This window comes from Frankliniella occidentalis, unplaced genomic scaffold (assembly GCF_000697945.3).
Source record: "Frankliniella occidentalis isolate FOCC.00 unplaced genomic scaffold, Focc_3.1 Scaffold182, whole genome shotgun sequence".
NCBI lineage: Eukaryota > Metazoa > Arthropoda > Insecta > Thysanoptera > Thripidae > Frankliniella > Frankliniella occidentalis.
Genome location: NW_026267308.1, coordinates 174,542 through 185,289, shown reverse-complemented (window position 1 = coordinate 185,289; position 10,748 = coordinate 174,542). Strand labels below are relative to the sequence as shown.

General features: G+C 42.0%; 2 long non-coding RNA genes across 3 annotated transcripts in view; one reads left to right on the top strand and one right to left on the bottom strand.

The window, feature by feature from the left end:
* Nucleotides 1-601: 601 nt before the first annotated feature.
* LOC127750385 (uncharacterized) lies at nt 602-6,571 on the bottom strand. 2 transcript variants are annotated; one of them, XR_008011663.1, is made up of 3 exons: nt 6,404-6,571; nt 802-933; nt 602-728 (listed from the first exon to the last, which is right to left on the bottom strand). It is a non-coding gene; the product is annotated as an uncharacterized LOC127750385 (long non-coding RNA). The 2 variants fall into 2 exon arrangements; XR_008011662.1 differs by lacking the exon at nt 6,404-6,571 and adding an exon at nt 5,781-6,114.
* Nucleotides 6,572-8,213: 1,642 nt separating this feature from the next.
* Nucleotides 8,214-10,748, top strand: part of LOC127750389 (uncharacterized) — a 62,203-nt gene continuing 59,668 nt past the window's right edge. The window contains exon 1 of the long non-coding RNA XR_008011664.1: nt 8,214-8,417. This is a non-coding gene — a long non-coding RNA (uncharacterized LOC127750389). The remainder of the gene's footprint in view (nt 8,418-10,748) is intronic.

Here is a 10,748-nt window from a genome sequence, read left to right as displayed (position 1 = left end):
TAGCTGTACGCCAGACCACGTCTCGCGTAACAGGCTTCGCGATATCTCACGAAACCTGGCATACAGCTACCTAGGCCTGCGGCGCTGACACCCGAGTCGGGTAGTGCAAAAATGCACACAAAGATACGGGCCTCCGGCCCGTTAACGGCCCGTCACTTTGACTAAGAATGCATGGTTGTACACTTTTTCGCTTATTTTCGTCAAGAACACCCTCTTGCGCCTCAACGGTTTGAGCTAGAGCAAAACGGAGAAAATTTTCGTCCAAAGGATTCTACTTTGATGAGTTAACCCTTAGGAGACTGTAAAAAAAATATTTATAAAAACATTATTTGAGGGACCTGTGGTTTTTGATTTTTTAAAAATCCAATTTTTGAGCTAGAATGCTCTTCTTTGAACTTGATCTGTCTTTTTATGATACAAAACGACCCTGAAAATCCTAGGTCGCTAGCTCAATTCGTTCTCGAGTTATCGTGATGACAGACAAACACACACAGACAGACACACAGACAGACACGAAACTTTTTGATCATCACTGGAGTAATAGGCTTCGCTAATCGCTCAGCCAACAAAAAGAGTGACTTTTTATCCAAACCTAACCTTACCCTTTTGTCATTGGGTCGCCTATCTTCGGAATTGGGAGGAGACTCTAATAAGTTATTGCTATCAGTTGATTTCTTCAAAGTAAAATCACACTCGCTGCTTTCTGCACTTTCTACATTGTCTCGGCCCTGCAAGTGACATACAATGATTTTCGTGAAATGCACTGAAGAAACTGGCTAATAGTGGAAATAAAATGATTACCTTGTTATTTGCTTTGTTAGGAGCTTCTTCAGAGGCAGTAACTCGCTTATTGTTAGTATGTGTAGTTCTTCACATTTATCAATGAACCCATCTCTACTCCTCTACTCCGTTGCACCCAATCGACCTGTAAGACTGAAAGGCACGCAGTTCATATTTTATACATTCTTACAATATTTTCAATTAATGTTAAGATATGTAGCCCTGCTACAATTTGATCTGATTTTGTACACATTTTAAATGCATTTGTAGATGTGATCCGTGTAAAGTGCGCTATTGCAGTTGGAAGTACAGCCTTTCACCCGGGATCCGTACGTTCCGAAAGGCACGCAGTTCAGCCGCCCGTGGGGTTATTTGTATGTCTTTCGAAACGCTCGGCTAAGCTGCGTTAGTCTTGGGACGGACGGCTGAACAGCGTGCCTTTCAGTCTAAGGTATCGAATGGCAGTTTCCAAGATTTGAAGTTGACGGCTTTCTATCTGCGAATGGCCCTGGAGATACTCAGAAAATGTTAATTAGTCTCTCATCATGTCCCAGGGCAACATAGAGAGAAAGACAAACACGCTCATATCCTTTGCCTATGACCTTTGTTATTCACAGGCTGCTGATTTATGTGTGCGTGCTACGCTTACGCATTTTTAAATACGCCAGTATGAATTAATTTGTTCATACCGGCGCGCTAAAAAATGCCTCAGCACAACACGCACATAGAAATCAATAAGTTGTGAATAGGATTTTAGTGTGTATGAGCCGGCTAGATAGCGTTTGTAAAGTAGATGGCCGTGCTAACAAAGAACCCGCATAGTGCGCTTTCAAGGGTGTGTTCGCTAGATTAGGCTGGCCTTGGTAATAAGAGCGTATTGAAGTGAAAGAAATATTTCTGAAGAGCATTAACTATTAAAAGGAGTTGGCCAAATGTTTGGTTGGAAGACACGTAGTTGTCCTGATGACCAAGTAGTGCGGCAGGTGGTGCCATTCAATTCTTGTGTTCGTGCGGTGGTGCCAAGCAGTGCACCGTCGCACTCTGCTGGAACCACAAACTATCTGACAACCCTTGTGTGCTATGCACTTTAAACGTCAGTTTTTGATCTATAGTGATCTGCGAGTGCATCTTTGAAAGTCGCTTTCATCAAACTTAAGTACTCCATAAACACGAGTCGTGTACCATTCAACACATTTTAGTGCGAGTTAATGTAACATTCATAAAAGTATGTGTGCACACTGTTAAAAATATTTCATTACATTTTCATTACATGTTGTGAAGCTATTTTCATTAGATTTTCGTAATGATATTTAATAACTTTTTCATTACGTATCGTTAAATTTTATTACATTTTAATGAAGTTTCACAATATTTAATGAAAAGGTTTTTAAATATCATTACGAAAATCTAATGAAGGTAGCTTCACAACATGTAATGAAAATGTAATGAAATATTTTTAACAGTGTGCCAGTCTGAACACTCAGAAAAGTGTGTGTGCTAGACGTGGCATTTACAGAAGTGTGTGTGCCATGTGCCATGTGCCATACGTAGCACAAACAATTTTTCTTAGGATGCTGCAGAAGTTGATCTCATGACAACTACTCACTGGACGGATTCTATCAACCGCGGTTCGCAGCCGCCAGCCACCCTATGCTCTTGGCCCCGCATGTCCGTATTACCAGGAGTGCTGTCTGAAATAAACCCGATGAGCAGATATCTAAAGTTCTAAAGATCAACTTCTGCAGCATCCCATGGAAAAATGTGTCTGTCGGCACACACCACTGTTAGAAAAAACTACAGTTTTTCATACAGGATTGCCAATAAATTTTTGCCAGGTACAAACTTCGCGAATATTCATTAAAATTCGCGTAAAACGATCTTCAATCACACTACGGTCAGCCGAAACCAATACAAAACCTTATCTAGGGGTGGAAACAACAACACTTCAAAGCGTCATTAAAACTGACTGTATCACCGGAAAACCTTCCTCTGTTAGGGGTGGTTAACAGGATTTTCACCAACCGTTGCCTTGTCCAGGAGTGACACCAATGATACACTAAAAATTTCCGACCTCTATTACGCCCTTCTTGGGGAACGAACAGTCACAGGAGCGATGGCGAGGGGTGGCCAACTGTGGTAATCAGGTCTACACAGACTTCGTAATCACTGGTAATTCCTAGTAATCCCCACACTCGTGAGGGTCCTTTAAAAAGTCAAATTTGTTAATTTAGACATGAAGTTTTGTGCACATCTTGCCTAAATGCCAACGCGCATGTTTAATATGGAAACTCTGCATCCCTCCCATGGACAAAATCATGATTTGGCTAATTATAGAATGTGAATTTGTAACTTGCATGATACAGAATCAAGAACTACCAAAGAGTTGCATAAAAATGCATCTTTCTCGGAAAAAAACGTAACCTTTTCGATTAGGAACACTGTTAAAAAAAACAGGGGAAAAACACAGAAAAACTATGGTCAATTTTTTGCCCAGAACGTCCGTCCAAATCTGTGCTGAAACCACAGAGACGGTACGGAATCAAAGGTACAGAAAACCACGGAGCTTCTGTTACAGAACGTCTGTGCTACTCCGTACATCTGCCACAGAATTATCACAGATATTTTCTGTGACTTAGCCATTCTTTTCTAGACACAGTTTTGTTGAATTCGAAGGATCGTCGTCTGCGTAGCAGGATACTTTGGTACCCCAAGTGAGCCAAAAATTCAATTTCATTGGCGCTTTAGCACAGGACTGCAGCGCAGGAATCTATTTCCCACTTGCAACGTATCAGGGTGGGACACTACATGGTGACCAGGACGGAAGTGATCGGCGAGAGCTAATGTAGAATGCCATCTAGCGGCGTCTTCGGACGCCTTACCACTGAGACACAATATCTGTTATAGATGGGTCCGCACCCCTTGAATGACAGACTATTTATATGACGGAAGCAATCTGCACGATTCTGTTCTGTTTTTTTCTGTTATTTTGAAGCACAGACTTCTGTGTTCACAAAATAACTGAAAATTTCTGTAACAGAAGCAATCTGTACACCTCTGTTGGGAATTTTTCTGTGGTTGTCTGTGGTTTTTCCACAGATTTTTTAACAGTGAATGCAGGCGGACCATACCTAGCATCGAGGGGGAAATCACTTGCGAAATAGTTCGTACACCTTCCCCCGAAAAAGTCCGAAATAGAGCGAAATAGACGGGAAATACCCCTGAAATACTCCGAAATAGCGCGAAAGCCTGAAATAATCTGAAATAGGCGGGAAATAGCCGAAATGGCAGGAGAAATTGCCGGAATCTATTGGTTTCCCCTCTCGCCTACCATACATAGGTAATCTTTGGTAATCTTTGGTAATCATTGGTAAGTTTACGATTTGGTAATACGGTGTGCACATTTGTATGGAGCTAGGCACCCCTCGGGCGATGGCGTAGGACCGTTTGTATAGCTTTTACAAAGCAGTATAGCGGGCTAAAAATGACGCATAAAAACGCGTTTTGGGGCCGCAACCAGAAACGAGGGGTTAGGGGTTGTTGCTGTTATGAGGCCGGGGGTGCGTGGAGGGGGTGGAAATCACCGCAAGGCGTTACACGACATTAAAACATTGAGTTGGCGTCACACGGTGACCTGGGGTACTCAATTTTTGACTCATCGATTAGCGAAGACCATTACTTGACTGACCGAAAAAGCTTCATTGTGTGTGTGTGTGTGTGTGTGTGTGTGTGTGTGTGTGTTTGTTTCTTTGTCTCTCCGAACGAAAACTCGAGAACCCTAGTAACACAAGACTGTCGCACATAGTGTGATTTTTATCTATCGTCCAATTATTGTGACGATAACGAAAATCCAATATAGTCAGACGATTGTCGCTGGTCTTTCAAAATTGAACCATCTACCATTCTGTTGTATTTTCATCGATTTCTGATCGAATCCACAACAGTGGTTTTTCGCTTCTATTACGATAGCTGGCCGATAACGATTTTCGTTTCGAGGAAAAAAGATAGTATAACGATAGAATCATTTTTCTCATTTCGTATATCGCACCGATAGTTCGTATCTTTTTTCCACTGTTGTCCGACGGTCGTACGACAGTTCTGTGCTACTAGGGAAGGAATTGAAATAGTGATCTGAAAATTTCAGGGTCGTTTCGTATGATAAAATGATGAGCATTGTAGCTCAAAAAGTTAGTTTAAAAAAAATCGAAATCCCCAGGTCGCAAAATGTATCTTTCGATCGAACGAACGAACATTTCGTCCGTTTAACTTTATGGAGAAAAATGGACAAAACGCTCACCCGTGGAGTGGCAATTTGACGAGTGACCCCTTAGAAAATGTTTTTGAAAATTATAAACAATAGTTTTAAGGGGGCAGACCTGTGAAATACAAGGGTTTGGGGAAAAATTTATTTAAAAAAAAAACGGGGCGACTGAGAGGTTTAGTACATTAGTACATTAGTACATTAGTACATTAGTACATTAGTACAGTAGTATATATAAAGTAAAGAAGGCCCCACAATTTGGCCACTGAGCGGTGCCGACCCCTCCACAAACATGGCCAGCATGGCCTTGAACTGGAGCCGATGTAGGATGTAGGTCTTTGCGGTGTGCACGATTGTGCCTGAACCGTTGGGTTTGCAACAGCTAGTGAAAAAAATTACTAGATTCTCTTAAAACATGTATCTAGGATCTGACAGGAGGGTTTTCTGAAATTCCATTTCCAAATACTTGAAAAAGTTTCCCAAAAAGTGAGTACGAAAAAATGGGTTCAAATTTGGGTACTTTTTCCCTGTTTTGGGTACCTTGCAATTGAGTTATAAAAAATCGGCCTTGTCAGATCGTGGGCACATATATGGACAACATTTGGGCCAAATATTAAGTCGATAGCTCCAAAACTACGGCCTGGAGGCTGCACACCGTTTGCCAAAAGACATTCCGAGAAAAATGAGTTTTAAGTTTACAGTACCTATGTATAGCGACGATTCAAAAGCCAGGGCAACTTACTGAACTGGTCCTAAAAGATTCCGGGGCTCTTGAGGACTCCTTCCTCGTCGTGTATCCTGTCCTGAGCGGCCAGGCAAGCCTTAGCGGTCCAGCCACCCGGCCACCCTGAGCACTCTTTGGGCTCTCCTGAGCGCAATTTTTCGAATTTCAACATTCGCTTAGCGGCAATAGAAAGAGAAAGGATCAAAGAATTTATTCAGGCATTTAAAAAAAAATGAATTTTTTTATGATTTTCTCAGGTCTGCCCCCTTAATGGCAGCTTTTGGAACGAATGCCCAAAATAACCCCTAAATATAAATTTGACGAAATTTTTTTGATGTGCCCTTCTAGGCCACATTTAGAGCAACAATTTCCCAAAGCAGAATGAAAATCGGGAATTTACACTCGACGGGGTTCCCTTGTCAGATTCACACTTACTTAAGATAATTATTGTGATATTTTTTTTTTTTAGTGAGTTTTGTGATTTCATTGTGATTTTTGGATATTTTTACTTTTTGACTTTTTCTGACTCTTTTTGATAATTTTTTTGTTTTACTTTTTGGTGGGGTGTAGAATGATATTTCGAAATGAGCTCCCAATCTTCAACCAAAAATTCTTGACGATCAGTAAGGTTTCTTACTCACATTCTGATTGAAGATAAGATCAGCGTGCCATAGAAATGCAGCTACCGCGCAAAATTCGTCATCAGTGATGCTAAAGCACCCTCTACCGTCCACAAATGCACTGCCGAGCTGATAGAGTGCGCTTGAGCATCTTTTCGGCAAGGTCTCACTGTAAACTTTAATGGGACAATTTTTACGAACAATTTAAGGAAGGGGGCAAGTTTTGGGCGCAGTGGCGGAAAAAACTGTCAACAGAGGAGCCGTATTCGTACACCGTGACGTGTAAAACCTTGGCTTTCCGGTGCTACAGCGGCACTGTACTCCACGCTCTGTACCCTAGGTGCAGTGACTATGAGCGGCATCTACAGTTACGCCGTACAGCGTTCCGTATTAGACTCTAATTTTTTATAGTGCAACGAATCATGTTTTCCGTGAACAGTTCCGTTTATGCCACGTCTGACACGTACTTTATGGAATGCCAACACCGGCACAGGCATTTATGGATGCCTCGATGTTTGATTGGCACACAAACTTGTTTCTACAGTAATGACAAAATGTCTAACTTCTGTTGAAACTCATTAGTTTGTGACTAGCACGAGTCACGATTTTAACATCATTGCGGTTAAGGGGGCAGACCTGAGAGATGTAACAGTTTGCAAGAATCGTCACTACATAAAAACTACATGCCGCGACGATTAAGAATTAAAGGTATATTAAGAGCAAAGAGCATAGATGGATGCTAATCTTGCCATTGGCGCCAGTAAGCACACTCTCCAAGGAACATGGCGATCTTCGCCTTCAACTGGAACGATTCAGTCCCTCTCGGTGTGCACGATTGTAGCTCGAAGGATCACTCTCATTCTTTTACTGATTTTTTTCCCGTTTTGTCAGTATTCTTGCTGCGTAAAACCCATTATCAGCTACTAACAACTCATCAGTAATACGAAATAATTTCTTTTTTGATTTCTGGCAATTTTTTTTTTATTAGTGAGCTACTTTACAACGATATAAAGAAGAAGAAACAAATAAGTCAGTAATCCTGCTGCATAAAAAAATTTATGAGCTAATAAATAAATCAGTACAGGTCTGAAAGTGATAGGTCTGGGACGGTCGAAAAATTGCTAGTTACTCCTAAAAGATGCCGCTAGTGGTTGACTTAGGGGTTTTGTAAATTTCGAAATGGGAGTACTCAAAAAAAAAATCACAATGGAGCAAACTAATTTACACATTTTTCGCATTTCAGCTATATGATTTTTTTCGAGTACTTCCATCTCGAAATTTGAAAAACACCCAGGTCAACCACTAGCGGCACCCTCTTAAAGTTAGTAGCATTTTTGTTGAAAGTTGCAGACCAATCCGTTACAGATCAATCGTGCACACCGAAAAGGACTGCATCGTCCACTTGGAGGTGAAGATACGCATGTTCCTGGAGAGTGCGCGCGACTAAGCTAACGGCAATTTAGCGTGCATCTATGCTCTTAATACACATTAATTCCTAATTATTTTTTATGTAGAGACCATTTTCCTAAACCCTTCAATTCACAGTTCTGCCCCCTTAAGTAATTTGACCCGATCCGATCATATGGGCCCACAGATGAGTCAGTAAATTAGCACAGAATTGCCAGTCTTGTCATTTGGTTTGTTGCTGGTCTGTCGCCCGCCGACTGAATGCCCATTGAGGAGCTCGAAGACCCTCCCACGCTTCGCTTGCGTGCGACCGGCGCGAGCCACCACCGCCCGTGCAGAATGTACGCATGACACCGCTCGTGCATCATGCACGAATTCGCAAGGGGTAGGCGCGGCATGCCACGCACGCCACGCATGCCCAGCAGCGTCCTTCACGACGGTGTTGTGAGGATGCGTTAGTCGACCGTGTTCTGTTTGACGTACCCAGTCTGTGCGTAGAACTCTGTATTGAAGGCTTTGCTTAGGCAATCGTGGGACTTAAAATGATTTTAAATTTTACCTGAATATTTTAATAGTAGAACAGAACAGACAAGTTGTGGCAGGCATCAAGTAACTGTGTAAAAAGCAGGTAACTCTTCCTGCTATAAATTCTGAACAGATTAGTTCTTGAGTGTTTCTGCGTGGTGTTCTAAAATGTTCCCGTCTGTCTCGGATCAACCAACGACATCCAAATCCTTTCCGTGTCCTTTAGCCCACCGTTCTTTGAACAAGTTATCTGATGCACCTGATGCAAACGACTCACTGTTAGAAAAAGTTCAGGGATCTTACGGAGGAACATTCGTGAAAAATATTGCCATGTTCCCTTGGGATTTCCCAGAGGACTCCGTAGGTTTCACGTGTCGAGTTTAGCTTCAAAACACACCTGTGACTTTTAACCCTCTACCTTCAACGGCTGTTTTCTGGCATAAAATCTAAGAACGGACTCCTCTGGGAATTCTAGTAGTGGTTGAGAGTGAACCTTCGGGAAATCCCAAGGCATTTTTAACAGTACTTGTTGTGTGTCCCTAACCGTTTGTCTGTTGCACTAGAAGTATCTGTGCTAGAGACTTGAAATTTTACAGCGCATCTATAGGTTCTCTTAGACAGGACGAAATGCCTTCGGCAATCCTGCCAACCATCCCTATTGGTGTGAAAGGGGGAACACAGAAATAAAAGTTGACAATACGCGTTAACTGCGAAACTGCGAAGTGAACTCCCTTTCGTTATGAGCCGACGGATATGTCCGTGATATGGCCCGCAATTGTCCGTGGCTGTCCTTGTTTAGTCCCTAACTGTCCTATTGTGTGCCTATTGTGTCCATCAGTCTGTCCAGGTACCGGTCCATAACACGTCCGTGGTTCAGTCTGCACTCACAGCTGCAGTACGTCGTTTGAAACGTACGTGGAAAGTGTCCGCAGCTACCACGGTTACGGCTGTCCATACATCTGTCCGTCACCAAATGCGTACTGATCGGTCCGCACAACTGGTGTCATCACGGTTACTTAATTGTTTCTTTTTAAAACGAAACAGATTATTTCATCGGAATTTACTTTATCCATCATCGACAGCTCGGGACTGCAACAAGGACAAACCTCGTGGACTTAATTGCGGTTCTCGGACATTTATTTGCGGACAGAGGCACGGTAGAATTTCGGACGACAGCGGACAGTACAAAGGACAGGACCGCGGACAGCTGCGGACAGGTCCACGGACGTTTCAATCCACGGACTGGGGACGCAGACAACTCATGGACATACCAGTGGACATTTCTTCCAGTTGTCCTCAACTAGTCCGTTGCGTCCGCTCGACTGATCAGGGATAAGAAAGCTAAATTGCATATTGCCTTCTAAATGAAAATAAAAAAGGTTGGCAATGCTTCTAAAAATTCTAGTGGGTTTGTTCTTCTTCCGTAGTGCGCTATCGGGAGTTGATCATCGGTTGTTCAATTGTATGGCTATGAGGTGTAATACGGAAGAGTGAAAATCTGTGATCAAAAAAGTGGACCTTGAATAAATTACTTCAAAATATCCTAAGACTAGCTGAAGGTACCTTATCAACCCGTTCTACTTCACCAAGGAGTCATAGTTCGGTCTTTGATGGACACTTTTCATGACCCCCCCCCCCCCTGAACCCTCATTACATAATTTCAGAAACGGACGAGAGCGAGCCAATTGATGGAAATGAAGTCTCCTGAACTGCAGGATATCTTGAAGTTGTTAATTTTGAGTGTCCTTTTTCGGTCCTAGATTTTCACTCTACCCTAAGTTTAGCCGCTTGCAAGTGTTTAACTCGGTATCTGAACACTTCTTGTAATTTTTTAACTGTTTTTTCTTTCGGGAACACTTACCTACTGACGCTCACATTGTGGAAAAGTGTTCAACATTTGAGTTCTGCTGTGAAGCGGAAGAAGGGGCTAAGTCCAAAAACCAAGGTTTTCAGGAAACGCGAAAAACTATTTGCACATAACTTTTTAACACATTTATAATGCAGATAGATTGACACTTCTATCAATGATGTCACTGGCATTTAGAAGTTTTTCAACATCACTCTCCTTCACTGAGATATAGGACTTGACTTTTTTTACCATTATTGAAATTAAATATCAAGACATGTTGACTTGACTCTTTTAACATGATGAGAATGTAGAGTTAAGTCATTGGAAAATTGACAAAAGGGGCTAAGTCAACTTGACTTTTTGGAGGAGAAATCGCAAAAAGAGCAAAGTCAACTTGACTTCATTTGTGATTATGGAAGAAGGAGCCAAGTCAGCTTTCCTCTAAAAGCAAATTTCATGGAGCTCATAACAAAAAGAAGCATATTACACAAAAATCATGCGCAAGTCAACAGTCTGATCTGATTATACTGACATGCGCAAAGTTTGTCAACAGGTGTGAAATTAAATCATCTAGTAGCACAATAT